This window comes from Sciurus vulgaris (assembly GCF_902686455.1).
Source record: "Sciurus vulgaris genome assembly, chromosome: 2".
Classification (NCBI taxonomy): domain Eukaryota; kingdom Metazoa; phylum Chordata; class Mammalia; order Rodentia; family Sciuridae; genus Sciurus; species Sciurus vulgaris.
Window position 1 is genome coordinate 150,682,011 of NC_136462.1, and position 22,612 is coordinate 150,704,622.

At 37.7% G+C, this 22,612-nt stretch overlaps 1 protein-coding gene across 5 annotated transcripts in view; it reads left to right on the forward strand.

Moving 5' to 3' along the window:
* Positions 1-22,612, forward strand: part of LOC306654118 (endophilin-A3) — a 578,788-nt gene that overhangs the window by 87,254 nt on the left and 468,922 nt on the right. For 2 of the 5 annotated variants that reach the window (XM_079127383.1, XM_079127384.1), the window contains exon 2: positions 2,956-3,007. The exons of the other annotated variants lie outside the window; for them this stretch is intronic. The gene's annotated coding sequence lies outside the window, so the exon portion shown is untranslated. The remainder of the gene's footprint in view (positions 1-2,955; positions 3,008-22,612) is intronic. 5 annotated transcript variants of the gene reach the window in all.

Consider the following 22,612-nt stretch of genomic DNA (forward strand, 5'->3'; position numbering starts at 1 on the left):
AGAGAGAGAGAGAGAGATGCCATGGTGATAAGAAATATACTTCCAAGATATGCCCCTAATGACCCATCTCCTCCAACTTGATCCCACCAAGTTTTCATCACCTCCCAATAATACAATCCAATTATGAATCTATCAATGAATTAACCCATTCATGAGGTTAGAATCCTCAAAGTCTGATTGCTTCCCCCTAAGCTCCACCTCTGAATATTGCTGCCTTGGGGACCAAACTTTTAACACCTGAGCCTTTAGGGGGACATTCCAGATCCAAACCAAAACAACATGCCTGCATGAATGAATGAACAATTCAACTGGTAATATGAGTGAAAGAGTGGGCCTAGGGCTTTTTCATAGGTTTATTTACTGATCGGATATCACCCTTTGTCTGTCTATCCACTGGAATATTAGCATTTTTCTTATGAATTTGGATAAGCTCCCAGTATACTAGAGGCTTATGGGACCAGAGACTTTCTGGAACCTAATGTGTACTAGGAAAAACTGTTTAGTATTCACTAATTTAGAGTCCATGGTGACTTTTTAGAACATGACCACTATGAATAAAGAGAATCCAAGCTTTTGGGTCTCTACTTCAGGGACTAGGAGGGATCCAAGGTTGTTTGAGATACAGCTGCTATGCTCTGGAGTTCTGGATAAATACTTATACTTTAAAAATGTAACCATCTGTAAAATGTGCTAGGGCACTGAAATTTATAAAGCCATAGGTGAGAACCTTTAAATCTCTTGGTTTTTCTGTATGATAGTTTGGATTGTTTAATTTTAAAATTAAGCATGTACTTCACATATCATCTATTACATTGAAGCAATGTAAAATAGAGAAAAAAGTCATCCATACCCCATTATCATATATTTCAATATATATGATATATAATCTTAATATTGATCATATATCCAGTATTATTACATATACATGTTTATAAAAATGTAAAATATATATATATATATAGTTTTCTGCCCTGTTTTTCTCAATATATTGTGACCATACTTCTGTGCTAATACACACAGATGTGCCTCATAAATTTTAGCAACTGCATAATATGGGTATACTACAATTTATTTAAATAATTATTTATTATCAGATATTAAAAACATTTCCAATTTTTTACTAATAATAACATAAGTAAAATTTATTGAGTGCTTACCATGGCAGGTGATGAATTTAAGATGTTCATATATATTATTTCCTTTAGGCAAACACTAAGGTACAAACCTAAGAGTAGGTATTATTCTGTCCATCATATTATGGATGAGGAGACTGAGGCACAAAACAATATACCTAAAGTAAAAAGTGTTGGAGTTAGGATTCCAGTTCTGGAAATCTGACTTCTGTGTTCCTAACTAGAATAATGTATTGTCAGTGACTATGTACTACAGTCTTTGACATATTTCTTACAATTTTCCAGGCAAAGAAATATCCTGGAAGTAAAGTTGTGGAGTCAGCACTGCATGTTTTAAAGACTTTTGCTATGCATTTCCAAGTTATGTTCAGAAGAATTTCCCCCTGAATGGTGTAAGAGAATATATATCTTTATTGACATCAAGACAAAGATGATATTTTAAAATCATTTTTAATTTGTCATTTCTTTAATTGTGAGATTATTTTTTTGTATTAGTTACATTTTTAGTTCTTTTATGAATCATTTATTTACACTGTGATGTTTGTTTCATTGATTTCTCAAGATTTCACATGATTGTTAAACTGTTGTAATTTTCCCTAGTGTAGTTTAAATTAGGAATTTCCCTAGTGTAGTTTAAACTAGACTTTTCTCTTTTTAAAATTTTATTGTGGAATGTGACCTATCTACAGGGGAAGTGCTTAGAATACAAGTGTTACAGTTTATCAAATAATTATGACATTAACAACTGCACCACTATCAGTTCAAACAATAGAGCCTTGCCAGCTTCTCAGAAGCCCCCTCTGTGGCCCTTCCTGATACAATCTCCTCCCAGCCCCCTAGAGAAAGCCACTGTTGTAGTACCCAGCTTCATGGATGGTCCCTATTGATTCCCTCCTCTTGGTCTTCACAACCATTCACATGGTTTCAGGGTTGGTCCTGTGTGATCAATAGAATGTGATGGAAATGGCATGTTGCTCTCCCAGGGCAGATTCAGACCACAGCATCCATCTTGGGCTCCCTCACTTTCTCATGGGAAACCAGCTGCCACTCAGGTAGCCCTATGGAGGTGTCCAGGTATGGAGGAACTGAGGCCTTTAGTCCAAAATCCCTATAGAACTAAGTTCCACCAGCAACCACTGGGTGAACTGGAAAAAGATCTCCAGCCATAAGATGACTGCCGTCCTGGCTGCAGCTTTCCTGCCGGCTCATGAGAACACCGTAGCCCAGCTGAGCTGCTTGGATTCCCAGCCTCAGAAATGGCCTGATGTAATGTTCACTGTTTGTAGCTGCTGAGTTTTGGGGCAATTTGTTGCATAGTAACATGCAGCTAATATAACTACCTGGCTTTTATAATAATAATTTCTTTGTTTGTAATTACAATTTTACCACCTAAGTGTATATATCTCTAAACCACAAGATAATTACTTTTGCCTTTTTTTTGCTTTTTATACTTGGGATTATATTGTAATCATATTGTATTTTTAAAGTGAGGTTTACCTCAATATTCTGCATTTATGTTTATCTGTATAGTTGTATATAGAGTTATCCATTGTATATATATACTTAAGAGTGTTTAGGTATATTTTTCCCTGATTCATGGTCATTAGTATTGGTCACAGTTTGGGATTAGTATTAAAAAATGCTTCAGGGAACATTCTGAGCATATTTCCCAGTACACCTTCCATAGATTTCTCTAGGTTGACATTGTGGTTCATTAGCTTGGCTAAAGGATGTAGTTATCTTCCCCTTTCCTTTAACTTACCAGATGTTGCCAAACTTCACTATAGAATTAGATTGTAACTGTCTGCACTCCAACCTGCAGGGTTCAAGAGTTTTGATTGCTTCATATTCTTGCCAACACTGATTTTTGCCTGGTGAGTATATAGGGTTATCTCATTGGGGTTTTAGTTTATATTCTCTGGAGACCAAAGGTTAAGCACTTTTAAATGTATTTATTGGCCACTTGAATTTCCTTTTTGGTGATATCTCTGTTCAAATATTTTATCTGATTTTTAAATTAGTTGTATTTTTCTTATTTATTTCTAGTAGTTTTTTAAATTTATTCTGGACACTAGCTCTTTGTTGTTATATATTGTGCAAATATCTTCTAATCTGTGGCTCATATTTTTATTCTCTAAAAGACTTTCAAAATGATGTCTTTTGATAATTTTAAAGCAATATACAAAGATTTATTAATCTTTTCCCATTTCCATTTAAAAAATTTTTTTTAGTTGTCAATGGATCTTTTATTTTATTTATTTATTTATATGTGATGCTGAGGATCAAAACCAGAACCTCACATGTGCCAGGCAAGCACTCTACCACTGAGCCACAACCCCAGCCCCTCCATTTTCATTTTTAACGTGTTTTATGTAGTCAGTTTTATCAGTTCTTCTCATTATAGTGCATTTCCTTGCCCTCACTCCCCCTTCTCCCTTCCCCTGATTCCATTGCTGATCTCCCTTCTATTATTATCATTATTATTTTAGTTAGTGCATTAAAATTATATATAAAAGTGGAATTAAGTGCCCAAATCAACAGGAAGATTAATGAACAGAACCTAAAGTTCAGAAGGGAAGCAATATATAGGATTCCATTTAAGATCAACGAGATGAGGCCAGATCATTTGGTAAGCTGAATAACCATATCACAACACTGAGGAACTAAAACATTGCTATAACTGTAGCTTCAAAGATGTTCCTGAGTATCTTCCTGTTCTGTTCATTGATCTTCCTCTTGATATGGGCGCTTCCTACCAGCTACTTTTTCTTACTAGAGCTCTAAGGTACAATTCTTCTTAAATTTTTAAATTATTTTTATTTTTAGTTGTAGATGGACATAATACCTTTATTTTTTATGTTGTCTGAGGATCAAACCGAGTGCTTCACATGTGCTAGGCAAGCTGAGCTACAACCCCAGCCCCACTATGGTACATTTCTGATAGTGCATGTCCTTCTCATTATTCTTGCTTGTCTTTCAACATTTTCCTGACATTTCTTTACATTTTTGTTTGCTAGATGAGTTGTAGGAGTCTTTTGTCAACTTCCTCAAAATTTTGTATTCACATAAGAATCATTACTGGGGTTGTGTTATAGATTTATTTATGGAAAAAGTGTGTGGAAAAACTTGCTTAGAATAAATTAATGTTCCCACTTAGGATTGTTGCAGTCTTGCCATTTACTGTGGAATACTTTTATTTTTATTGTAGGTTTTATTTCAATGTAGATCTGACAAACTCTTCTTATATATTCTGTCCTTAATATTTTTTCTCTCATATATTTTCTAATGCACAGGTGTTCAAACCTCAAGTCATTCAGAGATAAGAGGTCTGAGGACTAGTGGAGGGCTGGGGAGCATCACAATTATGTTCCTATCTTTATACCATCATGGGTTTTCTTTATATAAATCATTCTCCTTTGCTTAAAAAATGTAATTTCCCTGACTGGTTATTATTGAGATTTGAAAACCTCTTTTGTATGTATACTTATTTTTAATTAATGACCTTTACTGATGTATTTTATTGTTTTAAATTACTTTTTAGTGATTCATCTTGGATCTTCCAGATTTTCATGCATTCAGTAAATATCTATTGAGTGCCCACTATATACCAGACACATTTGTAGGTACTTGGAATGTATGGGTTGACATAGACTTATGGTCTATGGTAAGCTAAAAAAGGTTAAGTACCATGGGAGAAAGGGAATGTAAAGAGCTGGGATAAGGGATAACACGAATGGTATGAATCTATAGCGTGTACAACCATAGAAACGAAATGATGTACCCCATTTGTGTACAATGAATCAAAATGCAGTCTGTAAAAAAAAAAAAAAAAGAACTGGGGTAGGGTTTCCAAGTGCAATTTTAAGTGTGGTCTTCATTGAAATCATTTGAGCAAAGATTTGGGGTGAGGGATTGGCTGTGCAGATATGTGTTGGAAATGTGTGCTTGGCAAAGGGAACAGCTGGCAAAGGCCCTAGGCAGGAGCATGCTTGAGGTGCTTGAGGACCAGGAGGGAGAGTGGCTGGAGCACAGTGAGCAAGGGGATGCAGATAGGATGAAGGGAGGGATGGGGAGCTATTTGTGTGGTGCATTACTGTAAAGACTGAGTGAAAGCAGTTGTTGTTGCAGGGTTCTCCTCTATTATCGGGACAAGATGGACTTAAATTCTAAGTCATTCTGGTTGTTGTATTGAGAATGGATTTTAAAGGCACAGAGGTAGAAGCAGGCAGAGTGATTAGGTGGCTATTTCCAAAGCACCTCCCCCAGGGTCTAACTGGACTGAGCAACTGGTGAGGCTTGTGGAAAGAAAGTTTATTGTACATATTGAGTATTTTACTCTGCATTAAAAACCCCACACTTTAAAAAAGTACACGTTTCTTGAAAAAAGGATGGGACAGAAGGACGAGGACAATCTCATTGTGGAACAGGCCATTTATGCTAAGCCTTGTCCTGGGTGAGGATGATGGGAGGTGAAGATTGATGCCATGGATGTGAGCATCCATGGAAGGTGCCATGGATGTGAGGTGGGGGAAGGATGCCCTGCCTCCCCTCATGTAATGAGATCGGAATCAAGGAATTCAGGGAGCCCATCATTGGAGGTGAGATCCGTCTCACCACACTGTAGAGGGCCAGGGTGGTGGCAAGGACTATTATGATGAAGGAACTCCATGTGTTGCTTCCAAATGATTATTATGGATTTCAGTTTTGAACTGGTTCACATTTTCTGTTCTCTCCCTCCATATTGGCTATTCATTCAGGAAACCAGAACTTCTTGGAAATTTATTGCACAACAATGAGAGAAATGAAGAACTTTGTTTTTCAGTTAAGATTTCATATTTCACTTTTATTGCTATAGTAAATGTTGTTCCCTGTTAAATTTAACAGGTGGCTCAGTGTTGGCTCCTGTTGGATGTAAGAATTCTATTTATACTTGGAAGAAGATAAATAACATTAATGAGAGGTAAAGAGACACTAAAGATAAATTGACACTAAAGAAGGCGAAGTTCTTTAAGGAATATTCTTATTTATCCAGAAATATGCATAATTCAAGGATTTAACTCTAAAATATGTATAAATTACCCTGTTGTTGCCTTGAAAACATTCTCAATTACTTTGGAGAGATTCCTTTCTACCCACTGCCACAATTTCACCCACTGCCACAATTTCACAAAATCTAATTTAAATAACACTGTTGGGAAAATTCAACCCAAAAAGCACTGCTCACACTGCTCACATATATTTGGCATGAAGTTTCACATTTCTTTTGTTTGGTCCTTTTGCTTTGGGTTCACTTTTGCCATCCTCATGGTACATGCCTAGTGCTAGGTTCAAAATGAATATATTAATGTATGTGTTTGCCATCAATGCCTTGTGTTGAGGGAGAAACAGAAGAGTGTGTCATAGAAGACTTAAGTTTTTTTTTTTTTCTTTTTTGGTAGTACAAAGTGCTTTTTGTTATTCAGTGCATGTGCCATCATCAGACACTTCATCCAGAATGCATAGCAATTCTGTAATATGGCTCTGCCTGGTGCAAAATACCTCATTTTGTATAGAAATGCAGAATCACTTCATGTAGATAGAACAGAAAGAATCTTTGCTTTATTCACATATGAATAAAACGTCTTTGTTCATGGAAGAGAAAAGTGCCTCTTATTGTTTGGAAGCTCTATGAATTTTAAATTAAACTGATGGTCCACTATATTATATCTTTTAGGGGAAAAATTAGCTTGCTTATACAAGTTGCTTATTTTGGTGTGGTACAAATTATTTTTGCTTTCAAGTTTGGTTATTACATGAAAGACATGTTTGCCATAGCCATTGCCTCTCAGTAGATCACTTTGGCAAAATTTTTTAACTTTAACTTTTAAAAATTTTAAAAATTTATTTTCTTTTGTTCCACATAGAATTTGAAGTAGCTCACAGAAAATTAAATAACACAAAAAAGATATACTTAGTAGAAAAGTCAAAGTTTGTGGAGGTCTGTGGGAGTATATTTACATGTAACTATATGTGTACGAAGATCCATGGAGTTTCCACTGTTGATTCTCACACTGGATGTTGAAATTCCTAGCAGCCAAAGTGTAAAGAAGGAAGTAATCTGTTAACCCATTCTCTGGTGCTACAAAGAATTACTTAAAACATGCCCACCATCAAGCAAGGATATAATAGTTAAGCTTTCCCAAAAGAAAAATGGCCAATCAGAAGAGCAGGTTAAGTAAATGGCTACCCTAGACCTTGGCACCCTAGTATCTTTGGGGCTTGCTCTTTATAGAAGGCACCATTTCCACTGAGCTACGTGCAGGATTACAAGCAGAAACAGGGCTTCAGAGTGCCTGCTGTCCAGTCACACCATGCTCCATTTCCAGGTTTGAATTTAAGGCCTTCATATCGTTCATTTGTTCCTAGCAAGTTGACGAAAAAATTAGAACAAAGAAGAGGAAAAAGTACATTTCTTTAAAATTTGAATTTACTTGATTTCAGATATTATGTTCTTCCTATAATTTTTGGTATTAAAGGCTCCTTTTAAAAATGAAACAAGTTTTTTTTTTTTTTAAATGTGTCCTTTCCTGGGAAAATGAAAAATTAGAAATATTTTGTTACATAGTGATACCATTACTACTACTGTTGGTATTTACTACCTGTAAAATTCCAAAGTCTGGAAACTCCTGTTCTCTCAGGCTCAAAGCCTCCCTATCTGCTGCCTAGTTTCCAGATCGCAGTGTCCCAGTTTTTTTTTTCTCTCCCAGAGTCTGTGTATGTGCTTATTTCCCCTTCCAACATACCTTGACTCCCAAGAAGCCACACCCTTGATCTTTACCATCCTTCCTTGGCTTCTTTTCCTAGAGCCTCCACCCTGGACCAGACTGGTGTAGCCTTATGTCTTGCAGTTGTACAGCTTCAAACACCCAGGTCAGGGTAGGAGACAACACTGGACATAAAGGGAGCTGGGTCTTGGAGGGATAATTACTTGTCACAAGTTCTTGCCTAGTGTAGCAGTGTGGATTCACTGTGGTGGGAACTGCCCACAGTACAGGAGTCTTAAGACCAGTGTCACCTGCAGAGGACTAGATTGGCTTTGACAGGTCCTCTCAAGGGGGATAAATGTCACCTGCTACTAATGGGGACTTGGCTTATCTCTGTTTTCATCCATTAATGGGTGATTGTTAAAAATCACCCATTAATGCAAAGATCTTGTTGGGCTGCTAGGATGATAGCAAGTTTGTCTTTCTTATAACTCCAGTATGTTGACATCAACTCTTTAATATTGTAAGATGTAGAGGTGTATGTTTAAATTGATTTTTAAAAAGAAACACATGCTTACTACTTTTCATTTATCTTAGCAATTCTATATGTATTTAATATTAATCAAATTCTTGGGTTTCTCTGAGCTCTTTGGTAGTTTCCATTTTAAAATAACTCCTAGAATCAGAAGTCTTCTAAGTGCTTATGTTCCAAGGAATTTGTTATGAGCAATAGCTGCTGTCTGAAAGATGCAGCTTTCCTCCTTCCTGGTGTCCGCAAAGCTATTCCTGGTTCTCTTGGAAGATGCTCAGGTGTCCTTTTCCTGCAGTTTTCAGTTGGGAAACTCCTCCTCTCTCCTTTCCTTTTCCCCCTAACCCCAGGCTCAGTGTAGCCAGCACTCTTCCTCTGCTGTCCCCACACCACCACCTTCTCCAGATGAGGTGTTATTCTGCAGAGAGCACTTAAAAGTCACTCAACTCCATGAATAAACTGCCAGAACATTTCCCCTCCTTTTCGCATTTTGAAAAGGTTGTATCTTTTCCCCTTCTAAACTTTTAGAACAATTTGAAGAGAATCCTTTTGAAATATATTTGCATAGCATGGGCCCTTAGGAGGGTCTTCATGACTACTTAATGTCAAAGTTGTACAAAAATTTTACTTTCCCTGTTGGGAATCTGTATTTCTCTGCTGAGTACACTTTGAATGTCTTCTCTACCTTACCTTCTACTAGTAGTGTATTAATCCAAGCATAGAGTTGGAAGGCCTGGGGTTGGTAGGGACTTTGAAACTATTTAATTGAGATAGAACTAGGTCAACATTTTGAGTGTTAAAATTGTGGGATGTTAATTACTTGGCAATAAAAAGAAACTTCATTTTCTGTAAAACCAACTGTGGCTCTAGGATAAAGACTGTGAAATAAGATGGCACTGTATCAGGAGCTTTTGTGATCTTATTCAGCTTCCTTTTCAGGCCCCATCTTTACCCAAAACCTCCACTGCTCAGCAACATTGGGTGTGTTGCCTTTGGTCCCTGGACATGCTCTACATCTGCATCCTTGGTCCCTTGGCCCAGGCTTCTCCTTTGTCTGGGAATCCCCTTTCCCTCCTTTGACTCCCCAAATGCTGCTCATTCTGCAAGGTATAATTCCTACCCTGCTGCCTTTGTCTGGTTCTTCTTACCTGGCCAGAACACTTCTTCACACACTACAGTTAACTTCACACTACTTGCCTTTGTGTTTTACACATCTGTGTCTCCCACTACTATCTCATTCAGCATTCATTTGTACTTTCCATTCAACCCAGGGCTCTTGTAGTTGATCAGTGAAGCTTTGCTGAGTGGGATTTTTCCATCTAACCCCAAGAACAGCTTGGGTAGGCAATCATAAATGAATAAGGACCACAAATAGATGTTCATCATAAATGACTAATCATCCTGAATGAATGAGATAGACACAAAGTAGAGAGCAGAAGTTCAACTCCTATCCTACAGGAGGTTCAGTTTACTTCAGAACTCAGAGGAGACTGGGCAACAGCCAGTCCACCAGGATTAAGTTGCATTCTCCCATCTGTGTTATCCGGAAGCCTAAAGTCTGAGATAAAAAGGGGGCATCATATCTGCAATTTGTTTTCAAAATATTTTAATGGCGATAGAGGAAGGAAAGGGAAGTGAAAAGAGTGAAAGAGAGATAGAGGAGTAATAAAAGCAGAAGAGGTAAAATTTAGGGAATCTCTGTCTACTTCCTAGCAGTAGATAGAGATTGTGTATTATAGATACCTGCTCATAAGAGGCTCAGGGGCAAAACTCTCAGTGCCTGAAGTTTGGGATAATATGATGTGAAAAATAACTCTTTGTAATATAGTGAAATGTGATACTCCCCAATTTCTAAAACAACAAGGACTTGTCTCCTTTGGATTTGGAGACCTATAGAAGAATATCTTCCTTGGAAAACTTTTCCCACTGATGATCAGTCCTGTTTTCCAAATCCCTTTAACAACTAATGTACACTGAAAGTACACAATGAAGTCAAAAAGGGGGCATCATACCTGCAATTTGTTCTCAAAATATTTTAATGGAGATAAATGAAGGAAAGGGAGCTGGAAACGAGTAAAGGAGAAAGAAAGAAGTTTAATAAAAATAAATGAGGTAAAATTTATGGAATCTGGTGAAGAGTATTGCAGAATTCTTTAGCATATAGAAGAATTCTTTGTAATATTCTTACAATTCCTTGTAGACCAGTCATTATTTCAAAATAAAAAATTTTATAAAGCAAAAGCAAATTCTTTCATTGTTATCCAATTTAAAAGAATCAGATAGTTGTAAAACAAAGTTTGTGTTTTTCTATCTATAGGCAGAAATAGTAGTGCTTTGCAATTTATGGTCAATTAGTGTAGAATTGCATTTTGGCCAGGTGTTTGTGTGCTCCATTAGACTCCTTGACGTTTAAGCAAAGAAGAAATGAGTTCATCTTATCCACAGCTGGATTTCTATTACCTGGGTGTGGCAGGCTGACTAATGGCCACCTGCAAAGATATCCATGTCCTAATCACTGGAATCTGGGAATTTTGCAGATGTGATTAATCTTGATTTTGAGATAGATTATCCCAGATTACCTTGTGGGCTTGATATAAACATGGGGTTCCTTATAAAATGGAGGTAGGACTGAAGAGGATGAGGCCAGGTCCAGATGGAAGCAAGAGACTGGAGTGATGTAAATAAGGGGTCAGGGACCAAGGAATACAGGCAACCTCTAGAAGATAAGTATAGGCAAAGAAACTGATGATTTCCCCCTGAAGTCTCCAGAAAGAGCCATTCCATGCCAATACCTTGATTTTTAGCTCTGAAAGACTGAGTTTAGACTTGAGATCTCCAGGACTATAAGGAAATGCATCTGTGTTGTCTTAAACCACTAAGTTTTCACTAATTTATTATATCAGCCAGTAGAAACGAATTATTGGGTGAGTGGATTCTACACCTGGGTTCATAAGCAGGAGTCCTGCCAAAGTAAAAATATGCTCTGGATCATGGTCATTAGCATTTCAAAGAATTGTCCCCTGACCCAAATAAACTGTTTTGGCACTTTGCTTCATTGCCTGTGCCTTATTTTAGTCCCCCACTTTGACCAAATGGAATGACAAATGGAATTGGAATGAATTTCAATTCAGAGCTGGCAGACTGAGCACTCGACATCACTTCAGAGATGTCATGGATGCTTAGAGAATGTTTTACTTGAAAGAGCCTGGTTTTAGGTGGTTTAGTCCTGAGGTAAAAGGGAGGGATACAGGGGTCATGGCTGATTCCCAGGAAGCATTTCTCCAGCCTGTGTGAAATGAGGACCCCTTTTCATAAAGAACTTGTGTTGATGTAAATTTAGTTTCATTATATTGCTACTTAAATATATATAAACATAAAACTAAGTGTTAACTTGTGCTTATAGTGTTAAGATGACTATAAATTCCAAACTTGTTTCAATTTAAATGCAAATAAAACTACAAATCCAATAAAATTCAAATTAACACCCCAAGTTAATGTTATATATAATGTTTTTTTGCTAAATCTAACTTGCTGTTCTCAATGTGATTTCATTCACACTAGTAAAGTTCTGGCACGTAATCTTCGTTACAACTAAACTGTGTTTAATTCACTATGAAAATATCTTTTTGTTTGAAAGAAGTGTATATATCACTGTAATTAATTGATCTACCAAGAACAGTTTTTAGACTCTACTACAAATATTTAATTGCTTTCATTTATGTAAAAGTCAAAAAGACCAAGGCAAATCATGGTGTTTAGTGATGCACAGGTCGGGGGTGGGGGTTGAGGCCAGGGTGGAGATAGCCTTTGAAGTGTGCCAGGAGGCTATGTTGGAAAGGGTGCATGTGGGGGATTCTGGCTTGCTGGCAACGTTCAGTGTGACGACCTGTGTATTTGCTTCTTCAGGTTTTTTTGTTTGTGCTAATTTTCAAGGGCATAAGACATGACTGTGCAGATTGTTGGACTTATTATGAAACAAACATCAGTGTAACCCCTTCAAGGACAAGAAACAGAACATTACGAGCACTCAAAATCCCCTATGTGCCACTTCATAGTTACATCCTCCTCTTTCCACCCTCCTATAGTTCCTTCCCTGTCTTTTGTGGCAATCATTTATTAATTTTATTTCTAGTTTTACAACCTAAGTAGGCATTCCTAAATACTATGGGTTGCTTTTACCTATTTTTTAAGCTTATCCAAACAGGATCATATTGTCTCATTCATGTTTGACTTCTTTTCATTCAGTATTTAAAATTTTAAGGTCTATCCAGATTATTTTGTGTAGCTGTCATTTATTCATTTCCATTGTGATACAGAGTATCATTTTATAACTATATTGATTTATTGATCCATTCTCCTGTTGTCTTCTGTGTTGTTTTCAGATTTTGGCTATTACAAATAATGCTATTGTGAACATCCTCAAAATAACTCCTTGAGATTATGAAGCACTGTGGAGTCATGTTATGGTTTAGATATAAGGTTTCCCCCAAAAGCTCATGTGTGAGACAATGCAAGAAAGTTTAGAGGTGAAATAATTGGGTTATGAGAGCCCCAACTTAATCAGTGCATTATTCTGCTTGAATGGATTAACTGGATGGTAACTGTAGGCAGCTACAGTGTGGAGGATGTGGGTCACTGAGTATGTATCTTTGGGGTATATATTTTGTTGCTGGAGAGTGCAGCTCTCTCTCTGCTTCCTGGTGTCTTGTCCTGAGCTTCTTTCCTCCTCCATACCCTTCCACCTTGATGTGCTGCCTCACCTTTTGCCCAGAACAATGGAGTCAGCAATCTATGGACTGAGACCTCTGAAACTATGAGCCCCACATAAACTTTTCCTCCTTACATTGTTCATATCAGGTCTTTCAGTCACAGAGGCAGAAAAGCTGGCTAAAACATGTCATATGGTACACATTGCTAGGAAATGCCAGTTTTCCAAAATGACTTACCAGGTAATAATCATTTTAATTTTTATTTCCTTGATTTTAAATAAAGTTGAGAACATTTTCACATGTTTGTCATTTGGATTTCTTCTGTTATGAGGGATCTTCTCAACTCCTTGGCTCATTTTATTTGTGCAATTGACTATCTTCTTATTCACTAGTAGGATATATTTTCATTCTGGACATAAACCTTTGTCATGTGCATGTCTATACTATATTTGTTCTTATTGCAACAGATTTTTAGTGGAATCTGTTGATCAGTTGGGGTTCTTAATTATAATATAGTCAAATTTATCCATTTTCACCCTAAATAGTAAGTGCTTTTTTGTATTGTTTAGCATCTCTTTCCCAATTTCACATTATGAAGTTATTCTCTATTTCATTTTCTAAAGCGGTTTTTTTTCCCACAAACAAGAGGTAGGAGTGGCCATAGAGTGTCAGGAGATGGAGGGAGGTTGAAAATTTGACCTTGGAAGACACCAAGTAGAAGCAAGAAATGGTCCTAATAGGAAATCCTTCTTTCCAGATTATGTGCTTACATAATACTTACATAATACTTACTTGCATTGTGGCAGAAAGCACCTGCAACAATTATGTTGTAAGTTTAAAGCTCAGAACCCAAAGTATAATAATAATAATAATAATAATAATAATAATAATAATTATTATTATTATTATTAGATAGCTTCATTCAAACTCCATCTTTTTTTTTTTTTTGTGACTGAGTTCTTTATATGGAAGAGGAAGTACGAATATAACAAAGACTGCAAGGACATATAAACTCATCTTTCCCTTTACCCTTCTCTTCTTTATCAGTTAATAGATATAGTTTGCATGCCAATTATGTGCCAAGCACAGAGGTAGAACTTGGGGAAACACGGGTAAGCAAAATCATATATAGTCTGTCCCTATCCTGAAGAAGTTTAGCAAATAATAGGGAAGAGAGACATCATATATAGCACACAAGTTTCTTGCCATAAACAGTTAACTGCTATAAAAGAATGGAATACAGTATTATCATAACACAAAATGGGTAGAACTTGACCTGGTCTAGAGATAACCAGAAAACGTTCTTAGGGAAGAATAATTTAACTAAGAGCTATAGGTTGAGTAAGACTTCATGAGGTCAAGAATTGGGCATGAGGTGGGCTTCAGCAATGGCAGCAGCATGCACAAAGAGGTCAGGTGGTGATGGTGAGTGGTGCTTGGAGGGAAGGACCAGGAAGGCCAGTGTGGCTCAAACACAGGCAGGGAGGAGACAATAGTATGGGGTGTGACCAAAGATTAATCAATTACATAAATCAGATAGGGACCTAAAACAGTATGATCTTTCTTCCCAAAGCATTGGGGTACTTTTTATGAGAAGGTGATAGAGAAATAGAGGGAGGCAAGTTGAGAGAGAGAGAGAGGTCGGGGGGAGGCAGGCTGTGTGTTTGTTTTAAAGGGGATCTTTTCACTGTCATGGTAGAAAAACTTAGAGACTAGTAAGAAAAAGAAAGTGAAGATGCTCAGGGTAGAGATAACTTGGAAAGTTGTTGGCGATGCAGGTGGAAAATAGGGGTAGATTGATTCAGATATCTCACAAGTGAAATCCATAGGAGTTGATCACTGAGATGTGGGGGGTAGGTGGGAGGGAGGTTGGTTGTCAAGGATGAGCCCTCATTTCTGCAGATAATGGAAACATAATACTACAACTATCATGGAAGTCACTTGGGGGGAGGACTGGGCCTTTTGGGGCAAATATAATGAGTTTGGTTGGGATATGATGAGTTTGAGATGCCTTTGAGTAAATACTACTGGTTGAAGTTCAGAACAGCATCATTAGTCACAGATAAACATTGGAAGTTCCTAAGTACAGAGGATCATGTTAGCATAGGCTGAGATGGAATAGTCTGGAAAGAGACTATATACTATAAGAAAAAAGGCTCAATATGAACATTATTGAACTCCACTTTTGAAAGGGCTGATAAAAGAATATATATGGGTAAGGGAGTTAGAACATAAGGAAATCTATAGCCTTTATTTTCTGAATGTTATTATGTTCCAGGGTCTATTGAAGCCCTTTTCTTTATTATCTCATTTAAACCTCAAAGCTCTGTGTGCTGCTGGGAAGACACCTTAGGTCTCCTTTCCTAGTCCCCCAAACTGTTAACTTCACCAATACTGTCACCTCTGGACATTATCCTCTTTGGAAGTAATCTGGAATAAATGGTCACCCCCTTCATCCCTGTTTAGCTTTCATAAGAAGTCCAGGGCACCTGGTGGTGAAGAGACTCATCCTCCTTTGGTCTCTTAATCTCTACATCCTCTGAACCACATGGACCCTAATATCTAGACCAGATGCCCAATTCCACCTCCCTCAACTCCCAAAATGCTTCCATAAGACCCTGTGGAACAGATAGACTGTGTCTCAGACTTTGCTCAGAATCTTCCCTTCTCCTTGCTGTGGAATTCAGTTCTCTCCTGATGTTGCTGCTTCCTCTGTAGCCCTTCCTTGCCACACTGTCTCTTACTGTCTTCATTCTTCTTGTCTCACATCTGCAAATGTTAGGAATGCTTACTAACTTTCTATTCAGTACTCAAACTTCTCTTTATCTACACTTCTTTTTTTTAATTGATAATCATAAATTTACATAGGGCAATATTGTTTGGTTCATTCTGTTATTTTTTCCCTTCCCCCCCCACCCCTCCCACCCCTCTTTTCCCTCTGTACAGTCCTTCTTTTCTCCATTCTTACCACCCTCCTTATCCCTAACCCTAAACCTAACCCTAACCCTAACACTAACCCCTCATACCCCCCCTTATATGTCCTCATCCGTTTATCAGCGAGATCATTCGTCCTTTAGTTTTTTGAGATTGGCTTATCTCACTTAGCATGATATCCTCCAATTTCATCCATTTGCCTGCAAATGCCATGATTTTATCATTCTTCATGGCGGCAAACTCCATCTTTTGTAAATGCAGATATGAGCATGGTACACCTGCTCATCTCCCTTCTCTGCAGAGGTGATGGAGGCAGACCTTTGCAAACCTCAGTTTTGAAGGTTTGTTGGACCTTGCTCAGGCCTTACACAGGCCTTACACATGCTCATAGTTGCAATACTGTTACTAACTTAATTTGACTCTAGAATTGAATTTGACCCATTGATCAGAGTTTCTTTTCTTGCTTTGTCATTATCGTTACTTTTTAAAAAGAAAAATTACTAAATCTTCTGACTCAATAATTTCAGTCCAACAAAGAAAAGACAAAATATATGCAGGTTTTAAAATCTGCTTTGAGATCACAGAATGATCTTTTCTTGATTCCATTATTGAATAAAAACTCTTATGTGACTATAGGAAAAAGCCTGTGTAGACTAGCACAAGTAGAGTTGAAAAATATTTCTAAAAAAAATGCTAAAATAACCTTTCCCCCATAAATCATAGAGATGTTCAGCATTTTAAGAAAAGTGGCATACCCAAATCTGAATTTATATGACAAGTAGATCTAAGAGTGATCTTTGCATCAATACCCTTTTGTTTTAACAAAGAATTCTTTGATGATTTTTTTATAAGCAAGTTTCTAAAATTAAGTTACAAATATTTTGAATGATGAAAAACAAATTGACATGTAATTTGTCAAGGACACTTCCTCTAAAGGAAGTACTTTTAAAGTGTTGAATAAGGTCATGAAAGTTTTCGTGGGAAGGAAAAGAATGTAACATTTATTTCTATCTTTTGTCTACATCTCAAAATAGACCAACGGTACATTTTATTGTTACTATTTCTTTGCTATGATATCCAGCACATCTTACTCGATTTTAACCTTGAGCTAAAATGACCCTGAAAACAGTTGAGTACTGCACAGATGCTTGGTCCTGGGACAAGTTTGTAGGGGCAGGTTTGTGAGGGAGTGTTTGCCTAGGAAGTGGCATGGGTGGGCTACCTGGGAGAGGAGTGTGGAGAAGAGCTAGGGAAGGACTGAGTTTTACCCAAGACAGACTTCTTATATGAGGGTGCCACGTTGGGGGAGAGCCCAGTGTGGCCTCGAATGCTGTTTGTCTCTCTTTTCCCTCCCTTTTTCTCTCTCTGTTTTGTTGTTATGGTTGGCATTTCCTTGTGGCCTCAAATTTTAAAAAATGGAAGAATGTGAAATCAATGAGCCTAATGAGTTGGCAAAAGAGCAACCACCCTGCAAACACCAAAACCTGGAGGACTTTTTTTTTTTCTATTAACTTTTTGGTATTATGCCCCATATAATTCTTGTGAAATGGTCCAGATAAAATTATGTATTACCCTTTGTTATTTTTTCTTATATTGAAACTATTAAAACAACAAGTTTGCTTTCTTCATTTAGTCATCATCCTTTCTCTTTTCTGTTACTTGCTATCTAGTCATAGTATGATGAGAACTTCTTTTCACCTTATTAACATCACTGAAGGCTCCCACACTGAATCACATTTAGAAACAATAAGTTTGTTTCCTTCCAGACCACAGGAAGACAGCAGTAGTAGCCAGGCCCACCATATCTGTTTTAAGCATCTTAGTCCATTTTCTGTTGCTATAAAGAATATGGCAATTCTAAAGAATTTTATAAATTCTGAGTAATTTTTAAAGAAAAGGTTTATTCAGGTTATGGTTCTGTGGCATCTAGTTTAAGGGTTATCTTGCTGGTGGGGACTCTCTTAGAGTACAAAGATGGTGCAGGGCATCACATGGTGAGACAGAACAAGCTAGCCAGAGAGAATTCTCCTTTATAACAAAGGAATTCTTGTGATTACCCTTCAATCCACTAATCCATTAACCCAATCACGAGAGCAGTAGCCTCGTACTAGTCCCCTCTTTTAACACCTCACAATGGGAATCACATTTCGACATGAGTTTTAGGAAGACAATCAAATCATAGCACCAAGTAGAATAATAATATCACATTTTCTAAAATTCAGGGCCCAATTTTTCTAGACTTTCGTTGGAGAAAAGTGTCAGCAATAGAAATGCCAATAATATCCTTAACATGCCCACAGATTACTTTGGTGATCCCACAGATTACTTCAGGGACCCTTCAGTTCTTTTGCCTAGGTAATTACTGATCAGGGGGCCTCCTATTAGTTATGCACTATTCTAGTGCTGGGGGGGAAGGTACCAGGATAAGCAAGAGAGATAAGATTTTGCCCCAGGGGCCTTCTGGGCTGCTGAGGATATTGATGAACTACAGGGCAGGGTGGTAAGTGCTGTGTTAGTGCTTGATGTGTGAAAGGGGGCCACAGAAGGGACACAGGACTGGGTCAGGCAAGACAACTAAGCTAAGCCTTAAGGCCACGTAGGAGTCAGTGACGCGAGAAAATCTTCTAGACAACAGGAACAGCATTACAAAGGCAGGACAGAGCAGGGTGATTCTGAGTGACCAAGACTTAAGCAGTGGAAGAGTGTGGGTGCTTATGGAGACAGTGGCAATGAATGAGGCTGCAGAGAGGTAGACGGCATATAGATCACAGAAGCATGGGACACTGTGAAGGGGCACAGACTTTGTTTTTAAGGCAAGAAGAATCACTGGATCAATTTGGGGAGTGATATTGTTTGATGGGGGTTTTGGATAACTCACTGGAAGTAAGTAGTGTGGATAATTTGAGGAACCCAGGTAGGAGGCTGTCAGAAGAGTTCCAAGAAGAACTTGGTTAGTGGTCTGAACTGAGGATATATAAAAGGACATGGAATCGAGATGTTTAGGATGTAGAATGGCTTGCACTTGGGGTATGTATGTGTGTGTACATATGTGTATGTGTACTGTGATGAGAGAGATGTTAGGATGATGGAACACTTTGAAGCCTTTGTGACCATGAAGCCCTTTATTGCAAGGTATTGAGTCAGCCCCTCTTCCTGAAAGCTTCAGTACACATAAGTTGCTGGCTTATTGGTGGTTAACAATTTATTCTTTTGTTGTTTTGTTGTCAAGTGTGCACCTTCTTATTTTAAAAAAAATTAAATAGATCCATCTTGTAACTTTCTGTTCAGCTGTTCTCCTTTAACATTTTTGTAAAGTCAACTTGAGTTAAAGGACAACTTTCAGATTTCAGACTTTATCAACTGTGTGGTGATTCCACTAAGTGACTAATTGAGAAAGGAATATAGGTAGATAAAGGGAATGACAAGTTTATTAGTTTTAGGTTTGGGGTGTCATTGGAGTATCCAAAGGAAATTTCCAGTAGGCAATTGAGTGTGAAGAAAATTGAAGTTTAAGAGGGAAGTTTGGGCTAGAGTTATAGATTTTCAAGTCAATTGATTTTCAAGTCAATTGCACACATAGGTGATTTTATGCATCCATGATAATAGATAAAATCATCCAGGGAAATTAATTAGGGCAAGGAAGATAGAAAGCTAAGATTGTAACCCTGGCTGAAGAAAAAGGACTTATAAAGATAATAAAGGAGAATCCAGGGAGAACAGGAATGAGAAGAAGCCAAGAAAAGGAATGGCTTGAAGAAAGGGATAGTCAGTCAGTATGAGTGCTTTAGAGAGGCTATCTAAGATAGGAGTTAAATTCTATGTTGAGGATATATTAATTAGGAGGCCCCTGATGAGAAGAGCATTTCAAATGGAGACAGACTGTAAGGTGTATCAATAAGGATGAATTTGTCTGCAAATAATCAAAAACTCAATCAAAATGACTTATCTATCTAGGCTTATTTTTTCATATACCATGAAGTCCAGAAGTGGGAGGCTGCCTATGTGTTCTAGAACTTAATGATATCAGAGTCTTCATTTTTGCTGTTCTCTCATTTTGCTGTTCCTTATGGTCTCAAGCTGGCTGCTGCAGCCCCAGATATAGTGTTCATATTCATAGTGGGAAGAAGAGAAAGAAATTAAAAGCTTCCCAGAAATCCTCACTCCAGCTGACTTCCACTTAGGTCTCACTGGCCATCATGGGACCGAAGCATTCCTGTTGGAATGGATGATGGAAAAAAAAGGAATATTCTGACATAGTGGCACATTGCCTGGGCAGCTGTCAGTGTGGGCCTATGTGGATTGGAAAATAAACAGTAATTGAGAAAATGGGGACAGAACTGGGTGTGGTGGTACATACCTGTAATCCCAGAGAGGCTGAGGCAGGAGGATCGTAAGTTCAAGGACAGCCTTTTAGTGAGATCCTCAGCAACTTAGTGAGACTCTGTCTCAAAAAAATAAAAATAAAAAGGACTGAGGATGTGGCTCAGTGATAAAGTGCCTCAGGACCCCCCTCAAAAAAAATGGGGACAGTCTGTGTCCATGACTCCTTAAAGGTGGCTGAGAAGTGGGAACTAGAGAAGGTAGTGACCAGAGTAAAATATGGGTACATAGTAGGATGTTCCCTTTTAGAATGTGAATGGCTTGAGTCATGTCAATGTTGATCTGGGTGGAAGAGGGTGAAACTGCACAGAGGTGTTCCCATTCTGAGGCAATACCCAGATGTGTGGGCTGGGTAAGGGCTGCACTCTTCTTTTTTAAAGTATCAGAAGGGAATAATGGAATCAGGAGCCTTCTCAGGCAAATCATTTGCAGGAGAGAACACACAAATAGGGGGAGGATCTGGAAACTTTTCCCTTAAAACTCTCCATTGCAAAAGCTATGTATGACAAACCCAAGGCTAACATCATATTTAATGGAGAAACCCTGAAATCTTTTCCTCTAAAAACAGGAACAAGACAAGGATGTCCACTCTCACCACTTCTATTCATCTTAGTCCTTGAAACTCTAACCAGAGCAATCAGGCAAGAGAAGGAAATTAATGGGCTACAAATAGGAAAAGAAGAAGTCAAATGATCACTGCTTGCTGATGACATGATCCTATATTAAGAATACCCAAAAAAGTCCACCAGAAAACTTAAACTGATGAACAAATTTAGCAGAATAGCCAGATACAAGATTGACATTAATAAATGACTTTCTTTTACTCCAATAATGAAAAAGAAATTAGGAAAATGATCCCATCAAAATAACCTCAAAACAAACAAACAAACAAAAAAACTTAGTATAAATCTAACCAAGGAGGTGAAACGCCTCTACAATGCAAACTAGAACACTGAAGAAAGAAATTGAAAAATACCTCAGAAAATGGAAAGACCTCCCATGTTCTTGAATAGGCAGAATTAATATAATCAAAATGGCCATTCTACTAAAAGTTTTACACAGATTCAATGCAATCGCCATCAAAATACCAATGATGTTCCTCACAGAACTAGACAAAAAAAAAAAGTTCTAAAATTCATTTGGAAAAATAAGAGACCCAGAACAGCCGAAGCAATATTTAGCAAAGAGAGTGATGCTGGGGGCATCATCACAATACAAGACATCAAAATATACCAAGAGCTATGGTAACAACAAAAAAAGTGCATGATATTGGCATCAAAACAGACATGAAGAGCAATGGAATAGAATAGGAAGATACAGAGACAAACCCACATAGATACTTTTGACAAAGGTGCCAAAAACATACATTGGGGAAAAATAACCTTTTTAACACATAGTGCTGGGGAAACTAGAAATCTATAAGTAGAAGAAAGAAACTTGATCCCCTTGATCCCTATCTCTCACTCTGCACAAAAATTAACTCAAAGTGGATCAGAGACCTAGGAATTAGACCAGAACCTCTGCAACGGTTAGAAGAAAATGTAGGCCCAACACTCCAGCATATAGGGACAGGCTTCAACTTCCTTAACAAGATTCCTAAAGTGCAAGAAATACGACCAAGAATCAATAAATGGGATGACATCCTGTTAGAAGGTTTCTGCACAGCAAAAGAGACAAGCACGAAGAGAGAGCCTACAGAATGGGAGCTTTTTGCTACCTGATTCTCAGAGGATTAATATCTAGAATATGTAAAGAACTCAAAATCTTAACACCAAAAAAGCCAATAGTCCAATTAACAAATGGGCTAAAGAACTAAAGAGACACATGTCTAAAGAAGAAATACAAATGGACTATAAATATATGGAAAAACGTTTAACATCTCTAGCAATCAGGGAAATGCTAATCAAAACTACACTGAGATTTCATCTCACTCCAATCAGAATGGCTATTATCAAGAATACAAATAATAAATGTTGGCAAGGATGTGTGGGGAAAGGTGTACACATACATTGTTGGTGGGACTACAAATTAGTGCAACCACTCTGGAAAGCAGTATGGAGATTCCTTAGCAAACTAGGAATGGAACCCTCTTATGCCCCAGCTATCCCATTCAGTGTATATATATCTCAGATCTAAAATCAGTATACGCTTGGGATGCAGCCTATTTTAGTCTGCTTTTTTGCT